Here is an 11,431-nt window from a genome sequence, read left to right on the forward strand (position 1 = left end):
GGTAATGTGGTTCCAATAGAAGGCAGGACGTAAGTAGCTTTGTCTCGGATAGCTAAAATGTTATTAAAAAAAGCTCATATAGTCATTACAAAAGCTGTGACTCTTTGTCAGCCTGGCTACAGTAATCAAAAGAAATCTAGGGTTGTTTTTATTTTCTTCCATTAAAGATGAGAAGTAGGCTGCTCTGGCATTACTGAGAGCCAAATGATTTCAAGATTACGCAATTTTTGTTTTAATTTATGTTGTGATATGACACTATAAATAAAATGTAATTAATAGATGAACAATGCAATAAAAGTAAAATGCAATGAGAGCAAGAGTTATTAAGATAAATAAATAATGAATAAAGCAGCCGTAAAAAGGCAAGTGCATGTCTGTTGTAGCTTTATGTAATGCTGGTTACTGTTGTACTAGTATTACTCGTGGGTTACTTACTGAAGCATATAATAGGAATACACGGAGGCAAGAATACAGTACAAGCTGTTCTTTTACTGCCGCTCAAATCACACAACACACAGACCTACACAGCCGATCCCAGAACCCGGCAGTAGTGACAGTCCAATACAGTTGAGCACCGAGTGCTCAATCAAATCCACCACATCCCTCTTTTCCAACTGAGAAGTGGCCCACTTAAAGTGACTTCCAACATTAACTCTTTGGTAACCATTAACTCTAAGGCATCAACGTTAATCAGACCTTTTCTATGCATATTTCAAATATCAACAAAGCCTGTTTTAAATTAACAAATGGCTTTCATTAATAACCGCAAACCACTTTTCTGTTAAGCATTCTGTTGGGTACATCATGTAGCCTAGACCTTCTGAACATTTAACATTTTCAAAACATTTCAAGTTAGCACTCACTGTCTTCTCCTTTTTCAATTTTTCAATTTTTTTTTGTTTTGTTTTGTTTATGACAGGTAGAGAACGATGACATATAAATGCTCATGAGATCAGTCACTGTATCTGGCAGGGCGCCTAACCGCTCTGCCGCTCCTGGTGTAGCATGTGGGTGTGCTGTTCATAGTAACAGGAGGGGGGGCGTGTGGCGGTGAGTCCACTGAGACGGGAATCTGAGGAGGTTGCACCTCTGAGTCCAAATGTTCATCATCAAGGTCAGAGCCTCTGAATAGACTAGGGGGTATCTTCCTCAGATTTCGCTTGTTGCTCCTTTGCATCCTCCCTGCCGGTGTTTGAACAGTGTAGGAGCGTTGGTTCATCTCGTCGTTGGATGACAACCGCAGGCTCCCAACCGCGTTGTGTCTGCATGTGCACAGTGTCTCCTGGGGTCAACACTGGCAGTGGCTTTGCCCGCTGGTCATAGTGTTGCTTTTGGCGGGACTGCAGGTCCTGTATTTTGCTGTGAACATGCTGTGGGGCTGACTGTTTCAGCACAGCACTGGAACATGGGAGTGTGCTCCGCAAAATCCTTCCCATCAACATTTGTGCAGGTGAGTCTTTCAGTCCTGTCACTGGCGTGTTCCTCAGTGACAGCAGCACCAGATGTGGGTTGGTGCCGGTCTGCATTGCTTTCTTCAGCGCATGTTTTACAGTCTTTATGGCCCGCTCAGCCATTCCATTAGAAGAGGGGAAACCTGGGCTGGAGTGTGTGAGCTTAAACTCCCATGAGGCTGCAAATGCCTTCATCTCATAGCTGGCGAATGGGATGTGATCGATCACTATCCCTAGGAATCCCGTGTCTTGCAAAGACCGATTTCATCTTCTGAATCACTGTGTAAGCTGTCTTGTCAGACAGGTTGAGCACTTCAGGATATTTTGTCAGGTAATCTAGAACAGGTAAGACTGACCATGTAGCTCGAAGATGTCGGCTCTGACTTTCATCCAAGGCAATTCTGGCACCTGATGTGGTATGAGTGGCTCAGCCTGGTGTTTGGGCTGTAGCTGCTGGCACTGCACACACTTCTGAATTTGAATTTGAATTGAATTTGAGTGTCTTTATTGTCATTGTACCAGTACAACAAAATTTACAGTACAATCCCTTAAAGTGCATAAATAATTTAACATTAAAAACATCAAAAAGAATAGGCTAGACCTTTAAAAGATACATTTAAAACGACAAGCTTACACACCAACACGCACACACACACACATGCACACAGTAGATTGCAGAGACCCTGAGCATCATGTACCATCATAGGTAAAGGTATTTGCGGTGTTAAGCACTGTTATAGCTTTTGGATAAAAACTGTTCTTAAGTCTGTTAGTCCGAGCATTTAGAGACCTGAAACTGAAAAGTGTTGGTGACCTGGGTGGGACGAATCCCTTAGAATGTTTTTAGCCCTACTAAGACAGCGAGAGCTGTACAGTTCTTCCAGGGTGGGGAGTGAGCAACCAATGATCTTTTGGGCTGTGTTAACAACCCTTTGGAGGGCTTTCCGGTCAGCCACTGTGCAGCTGGCAAACCACACAAACATGCAGTAAGTCAGGATGCTTTCTATGGAGCAACGATAGAATGACACCAAAAGTTTCTGAGTCAAATTGTTATTCCTGAGAACCCTCAGGAAGTACAGTCTCTGTTGTGCTTTCTTGATGGTGGTTGTGGTGTTAATGTTAATGATGTTTAGGCTAAGGGCTGTGGAGATGTGGGGGCCTACCTTCACCCTCTGGGAGCGGTCGGACAGGAAGTCCTTGATCCAAAGGCAGACGGAGTTGGATATTCCCAGTTCTAAAAGTTTGGTCATTAGTGTGTTGGGGAGTATGGTGTTAAATGCTGAGCTGAAGTCCACAAATAGGAGCCGCGCATAGCTCCCCTGCCGCTCCAGGTGGGACAAAGCAGCATGGAGAGCTGTGGCGATAGCATCCTCTGTGCACCTGTTGGTTCTGTAGGCAAACTGGTGAGGGTCAAACTTGGGTGGGAGATTTGAGATGTGTGTACGTACCAGTTTCTCAAAGCACTTCATGATGACTGACGGTAAGTGCTACTGGACGGTAGTCATTAAGGCTGCTGATGGAAGTCTTTTTTGGAATTGGAATGATGGTTGAGGACTTGAGACAGGGAGGGACGGTGCCCTGGGACAGTGACTGGTTAAAAATGGTGGTAAAAACCCCAGCCAGCTGGTCTGCACAGTCCTAGAGCACCTGTCCCGAGATGCCGTCCGGCCCTGACGCTTTCCTCGGCTTCAACGCCCTCAGCGTGCGTTGCACCTCGTGCTCCTCCACTGTGAGAAAGTGACTGCTGTGGGCTGAAAGATGTGATGTGGCTGTGTCCTGTGAGGTTACCTCAAAGCGGGCGAAGAAGTGGTTCAGCTCCTCTGCCAGTGAGATGTCACTGGCATCAGCCGAGGTGTTGTTCGGTCAATAGTTGGTGATGTGCTGAACCCCCTGCCACACCTGCCTGGAGTTGTTGCTCTCGAAGCAGTCCTCAATCTTCCTCTTGTAGTCAGCCTTGGCCTGTCTGATGCCTCTCTTCAGGTTGGATCTGGAAGTGCTGTATAGCCAGTGGCGTGTCTAGAATTTTTTTCTTGGGGGGGCAAGCTAGGGGCACAGACTGTGGAAGGGTGGCACACTGAAATTACATTTTTTTTAAATGCCCCACAGTCTTAGATCATATTAAACAGTAGGCTGAGGTATAAGTTTCACTGGTATCTAAGCTTACCTCTTTGTTAACTTACAGAGACAGAAACCACCAGTTGTGTGTAGTTATGAACGACTTTATTGCAACTCTAACAACATGTTAGAAAACTATAGATTAGCCTTTGGTCTTGATCTTAGACACAAACACAAATAATACAAATACACTTAAACAAATCAGTCTCATTATACACCAAAGCACTAGTCTGCCTGTACATGTGCCATTAATGTGAGAATTACATCAGCTTTGACTAGGAGACTCCTGTTGGCTCGCATTTTCGTGATCCAACTGATCACTAGGGGAGGTGTCTGATCACACAAAGAAATATTCAATTACTGCATCAATAAGTTATTTAAACACACTTTTTATTTAATTGCTTAGGGTTATCCATTATGACTTAAATATTTAGCCTACCTGCAGAATGCTAAATTGCAGATGATGGGCCCTCAACCTCATCATTATGCAAAGTTCCTGGGAAATGTTATACTCAAAATGTCAATACAAGTATAACATCAACTGAACTTTTAATACTTTTTTTTTTATTTAATAAATATGATCAATTTTAAAGACATCCTGCTGCCTTTCTTGACATTGTGGACATATCCTGTTCAGTTCATTTAAACTTCTTATGCCTTAGGCTACTAGTCTATTCCTTCCTATTTGATTGATAGACAGATAGATAGATTCAACTTAGCTCATAAAAACAACAACCATACTTCCTCTCATCAACAATAAAGAGTATTAAAATAGACGTAAAGTAATAAAAGAGAATTGAAATAATAATTCTGATTAAATTAAAATTGCCCATTCCACAGTCCAGCCTAATTGTGGCAGAGGTGGTATGTGAGTCTGAGTGTGACTGATTCAGGATGCAGTGACTGATACCTTGATCACCGTTATCTGCAGCCTTTTTTTTCTTTATTGTGAAAAAGGTCTCAATATTTTGAGTCCTTTTCATCCTGCTGTTTTTCTCTCTCCCTATCACTGTCTGCCCCTGAAAAAATCATGCATATTGTTTGGTTAGAAATGATATTGTCAAGTCAGAAAATCACTTTCCTTAAACTGAAACACACAGGATAGGTATCATGCAATTATATCATCTTCTAATGATGTTACAGCACCCCAAGCTGTCTTGTTTGCACATGTGTATGAAATAAATATTTTTGAAGACTAAAAACAAGCTAACGCTAAATGGCTATCCTTCACTCTAGAAAAGCCTCCACACTTGTATTTTATGCAGCAGCTTGTAACTTTTGTTTGAAAGGCGACAGACGCACAGACACACATACACAGTATGTGCACACAGTGTGTCTTTATAGTCCATTAGTCCAGCTTGGGGTTGCTGTGACGTTTGTGTTTTTCCACATTTGCCGGCGCAGGCTAATGTTTCCCATAGACTTCAATTCATTATGCTAAGCTAGCGCACTGTGCTAACGACTTATACGACTTACTTATCACCTCAATTTAAAGATTTGTAAATCATTTAACACTACACATTGTGAGCGACTGTTAACTTACCCTTGTTTTCTCCTTTTTGGATGAAATCGTGCAAGTCTGCATGAGAGTTGAAGTGCGAGAGAGTAGTGCATCCTGTATATTTTTTGAATGTCGAGCCGGACAAACTTGATTCGCAGCTCTGGTGGGGGGGCAGGCAGGGTGGCCAATCATATTCCAGGGGTAGCCGGTGCCACCCCCAGCCACCCCGGTGGCCACGCCACTGTGTATAGCGCTGCATCACCAGCCCTGAAAGCAATGTTTCTCTCCCTGAGCAGGCACTGCACTTCTTTTGTCATCCACGGCTTCCTGTTTGGGTAGACCCGTATGCGCTTTTCCACAGTTACGTTGTCTGTGCAGTATTTAATAAAAGTCTCTAGTCCTGTCATGCTGGAATGTTGTGCGGCCTGCTAGCTCAATAGCTGTATCCGGAATGGAAGGATTCTGTGATGAGCAGCATGCAGCAATCCTTCACAAAGTTGTTGTTTGCAACCTGTAGTCTTAGTTCGTCCATTTTGTTCGCCAGTGATCTTGCGTTTGTGAGGAAGATACTCGGAAGCGGCAGTTTGTGTGGCCGCTTCCTTAGCCTTAGCAACAGGCCAGCTCTGCATCCCCGCTTTTGTTTTCGATCCCTGCTGGGATGGTAATCCAGGTTGAGCCGGGGCGCATAGCTATATCCACGGGTATTTCCTGCGAGCGAATAAAGTCAGTTGTAACAGACCGCTCGCTGTGTAAACCTATTCCTAAGAGATCCTGCCGGCTATAGATGGTGTTTGCCGAACAGGATTTTAACGCAAATAGTATAAATGGACACACTAGTAAATAAACAAAACACCGAAAGGGAGAGCACTCAGCCGCTGCGTCTGAACGCGCCGCCATCTTGCATCATTTTGTTAAAATGTTTCTCCAGCATTGTCTCTATGTCTCGTCCCATGCCAGGCCAGTATAGGACTCTTCTCGCTTTGGCTTTTGTGCACTGCACGCCTTGGTGAGCCAGATGCAGCTTCTCCAAAATCATGCTCCTGAAGCTCTCGGGTATTATGATTTTGTCTCCGACCATGACAATGTAATTCTCAGTGCTGATATTGTCCTTCACTTGCCAGTAGCTGTTAAGTTTCCTGTCCAGACTTTTCTTTTTCGTTGGCCAGCCTTTTACATGTTTCTCACACACAGCTTGTAATATGCTATCTGCTGCCGTTGCCCTTTTGAGTTGGCTGAGTGTCTCCTCACTCAGAGCATCTGTAGCTCCCAAGGCATACACAACTCTCTCGTCACAGGGGTTCTCATTGATATTGTCACCGTCTCTGCTTGCCGTGGCGTGTGAGAGTGTGTCGGCAATGTACATGTACTTGCCTGGTGTGTATGTTACGTTGAGATCATACCTCTGTAATTGTAGGAGCATTCCTTGCAGTCGCGCTGGAGCTTTAGTCAGCGGCTTACGCATAATGACCTCCAAAGGCTTATGATCGGACTGCACAGTTACTGGTGTTGGGGTTGTAGCAGGAGCAGATTTGGTTATCAACAGTTAACTATCAATATCAATATGATTATCGGTATTAATAATTATATTTAATATATTATCATGATATAATCATGAATAAACGGGGCACCACCCTGGGATCAGGGAAAAGATAACCTAAAACTGTATTCAGTCTCAATATGAAGGTTTTATACTCACATGCCAATCATCGTGATCATTGGCATAGGAGTACAAAACCAATCGAACAATTAAAAAGGCGTGAAATTCAAGCACTAGCCTTCACAACCTGCTGTTATCCAGTGACATATACACAACAAGCACAAGAGACCGCTAGTGATAATATAATAAGATTTATTAAAATCAGTAATAATGATCACAATCAATAACACTGCAATTAACAAAGCCTTATTACCTAACTACCTAACACACAAAGCTAAGCTTAAACAAAGGGAGATACACACGTGGAGTGTGTGTGTGTGTGTGTGCGTGCGTGCGTGTGCATGTGCGTGTGCGTGCGTGCGTGTCGAGAGAGAGAGAGAGAGAGAGAGAGAGAGGGAGAGATGGCTATGGGCGGCCACCAGATGGAGCTATTCCTCGCAGCGTTCAGGGGCGGAGCCACTGAGGTTCGATGGGGTAGCGAGAGAGAGAGAGAGAGGTGGAGCTATTCCTCGCAGCGTTCAGGGGCGGAGCCACTAAGGTTCGATGGAGTAGCGAGAGAGAGAGAGAGAGATGGCCGTATGTAGCCACCAGATGTAGCTATGTCCCTAGCGTCCGCCGGGAACAGCTGGCTTAGGACACGTGTGTGCGGCGTGTATGTGTGTGTGTGTTTAGCGGGACACAAACAAAGAGAGAGAGGATGCGCGAGCGATATTCGGAGGGACAGAAAGCGTGCTGCTATCACACGGGCTCGAGTGAATAAACTGGCGTTTATTCCGCGAGACCGGTCTTTTAACTGATAGTAGAGGCTTTCTGAGCTCGCAAATATGGCGGAGGTTAGTCGCAAACACTGTTACAGAAATCAACCCAGCTGCGTGGGTACACGATCAGTATTCAAATACAGCAGCACATGAACCAACGGACTCGGCGGTCCGCGATCAGAACTTAGAACACATTAACAAGAATTACAAGCATATCCTACACTATCACTTGTGTCTCTGCCCAGACTGATAGCCTCTTACTGGTATCGTTGCGTAAGACGATGACGGCGTTCCGTAACGGCGGTGGCTCGTGAGTCCCCGGCGTCAGCGGGGGACGTGATGAGTCGGCTTCGTCCAGACGAGAGCGGAGCGGGTTTCCTCTCGTTGATCAAACTCAAATAAAGAAAACAGTTGGTGTTTCCTCCTTCCACGAGCGGCGATATAATCGCGGCTTGGCGATTTAGTCAGCTTACTTCAGACAGCGTCTGGTAGCTGGAAGGCAGGAACCGGCTTGGTTCCTCTTGTTGCAGCGGTGCGCTGCAGGAGGGGGTCGCCTCCCGTTGCAACGTGGTGTTGCGCCGGTTGTAGGAAGAGACGCCAGAGTAGGAGTCGGAGTAGGAGTCAGTAAGAGTGTTCTCCGGGCGGCTTCGGTTTATAAAGCTCAGGCCGCTCCAGGGGACCCCCCGGGGTTCCCTGAAGATTGTCAGCCAATGGGGCACTCGTTGGGTGGCGTCGCATCTCTCACCTGGGTGAGATGTGAAACTAAAATGGCGGTGTAGTTTTTAATCCCCTTTGTCCCTTTGTCCTGGCCGCATGTGTAGGCTTCTGTAGGCCGCATTGTGTAGTCCTAACGGTAAGGTCCCAACACTGGTCTGCCATAGACATACTGGTGGAACCTTTTGGCAGAAAACACAATGGCAAGCAACTCTTTCTCTATTTGTGCGACCTCTTTTCCGTGTCGGTGAGTGCTCGTGAGGCATAGCACACTGGGCGGCCGTCCTGCAGCAGACAGGAGTCTTTTGAGGAGTCAGCTTGTAGAGTCAGCGGCTGCTTGTGATCATAATACCTCAAAACTGGGGCTTGTGTGAGGGTAGACTTCATTGTCTGTAGTGCTGCACTGTGGTGTGGGCACCACTGCCACGCAATATCCTTCTTCAGCAGCTGTCTGAGAGGAGCCATAAGTGAGGCTTCGTTTGGTATGTACTGCGCCAGGAATTTTGTCATTCCCAGCAGACGTTGGAGACTTTGTCTGTCTTCTGGGGTTGGCATGTCGACAATCGCTTTGATCTTTGTGTCGTCGGCCTTCTGTCCTGCTGCTGTGATGATGTGTCCCATATACTTTACTGTGTCGACTTTGAACTGAATCTTGTCTTTGTTGAACTTAACGTTCGCAGTCTTCGCTCTCTCCATTACTTTCTGTAGGATTGCATCATGCTCCTGCTCTGATGACGCTGCTATGATCATGTCGTCTGCTATGACGTACACCCCTGGAATGTCGCCAAAGGTCTCAGTTCTTCTGTTGAAATACTTCACTGGCCGACCTGATCCCGAATGGGAGTCTGAGGAAGCGGAACTGGCCCCACGGCGTGTTGAAGGTGCATAGTTTAGACGACGGCTCATCTAGCTTAATCTGCCAGTATCCATCCTTCTCATCTAAGATTGAGAAGATGGATTTCCCAGCTAGTCTGCTCCGCACGTCTTTGGGAGTAGGAATGGAGTAGTGCTGGCGCTTGACTGCCTCATTCAGGTTGCAAGGGTCCAAGCACACCCTTAGCGCACAATTCTTTTTCCTTGTGGCAACAAGACTGTTCACCCACTCTGTAGGCTCGTTGACAGGTGCTATCACCTTCCTGTTCTGTAGGTCCTTGAGTGTCTCTCTCAGTGAGTCCATAATAGAGAGGGGTACATTTCTGCATGCATGAATCACAAGCGGGACGCTGGGGTCGATGTGTATGTGATGAACTCCAGAAAACTCGCCCAATCCTGTGAAGACGTCTGCATACCTCTGTAGCAGCTCCTCTTTGGTGGCTGGAGGTTTTCCTTGTTGTGGAGCTGCTGCTGTGAGTTCATCCACCCTTTTCACCAGTTGCAGCTCTTCACATGCCTCTCCGCCCAGAATAGGCTTGTCTGCTCGGCTACTCACATGAAAGTTCAGCACAGCTTCGCGTTTGGACGTCCTGCATTCTAATGATGCTCCACCAAAAGCTATTAGCACAGTCTCTGTAGGCCGCAACTGAATGGGACCTGGTAGCTGCCGGTACACGTGCATGGGAAGCACATTTGCATTGGCACCTGCAGAGCTGTGCGATATTACGATATATATCGTAGTACGATATAAAAATGTCTACCGTAGGATATAACCCTCTGTCGTTTATATCGTAATTTTAACGTGTAGGCTACTTGTTTAGCACTGTTGCTACACGCATTTCCACTGCATGCGTCTCCGCTGCGTTGCGTCTCCGCCACGCCAGCGGAGCAGATACGTTTCACTTTATTCTATGGGTCAATCCCCACCAGGTCCGCTACGCTGCGTGTCCGCTGCGTCTCAGCTCCGGCAGTCCGCAGCTCTCCGCAACAAATAGGGACTTCTATTTCTGGCGGATGCCGGACCACAGCGCAGCAATTCAGCACAGGGCAAATATAGCGAAACAGGAAGTTCGGTACATACTCAACAATAAACAATAAAACTTTTCAAAATAAAACACTTGTGTTAATAAAACCACTTGACCACGTCAAAAAAAGTCTTGTACTCCTTCCTTGGGAACACTGACCTTTGTATCGCTTGGTTGCTGTGTTTACACATATCTATAACTGCAGCGCGCGATTACGTATTTATCGCGAACGAGGGACTGTGCCGTGGCGGACACAAACGCATCCTGTGGGGATTGGCGGACGGCGGACCGAAGCCGGATTGGAGACGCACCGCAGTGGAGACGCATGCAGTGGAAATTGGGCGTCGTTAACGTACACTACGGTTGTGATTTAATACGCCGTGTAAAGCACAACTCAATGTCGGAATGACCGTTGGATATCCAAATTTTGAGTTCAAAACAAGTTCTGAAGGCGAAGTAACTGCAGCAACGCTACTGCGTTGTGGTAGCATTTTTACGTCACCCGCAAATGTCACCTGTTTACGGCACTGGTCGTAGTAGTGCTGAGATGTGATTTATTTATTTATATATATATATATATATATATATATATATATATATATATATATATATATATATATATATATATATATAATTCTAAGAAAAAATACTATATCGGGATATATATCGTTATCGGGATATAAAATTAGCTATATCGGGATATAAAATTTTGTCCATATCGCACAGCACTAGGCACCTGTGTCCAGCTTGAAATGAATTGCTACGCCCTTGATTGTGGCTGTTTTTCGTGCCATACAGTGCCTTTTGCTTGGTGTGCTGCTTTCTTATCGTTCCCATTTCTAATCATGCCAATGTAGAGAGAGTCCACTTCACTTTCTATGTTATTTATAGTCTTTGATCTATATTTGCTGTTTTTCTCTGTGCTACCCCTGCACACTTTTGAGAAATGGTTGTTTTTTCCACATTTGTGACACATAGCGCCATAAGCTGGGCATTGACGGGGCTCATGCGTTTTTCCAAACTTGCAGCAGACACTTGTTACCTGCTTCTTGTGGCTTGGTTTGTACTTGTTCCAGCTGCCCGTGCGTGTTTGCCTTCCTGTTTTGCTTAATGCATCCACTGCGGCATCGTGGACAACTGGTGACGCTTGCATTGCTTGTATTTGTGTCTTGGCGAGCTCTGCAGATCTACATGTTTCTATGGCTCTACGCAAAGTGAGCGCATTATCACGTAACAGTCTCTCTTTCAGACGAGTGTCATTTATGCTAAACACTAATTTGTCCCTAATCATGTCATCTTCATTTCTGCCAAACTCACAGTATTTGCTCTTTTGACGC

This window comes from Eutrigla gurnardus (assembly GCF_963514095.1).
Source record: "Eutrigla gurnardus genome assembly, chromosome: 19".
NCBI lineage: Eukaryota > Metazoa > Chordata > Actinopteri > Perciformes > Triglidae > Eutrigla > Eutrigla gurnardus.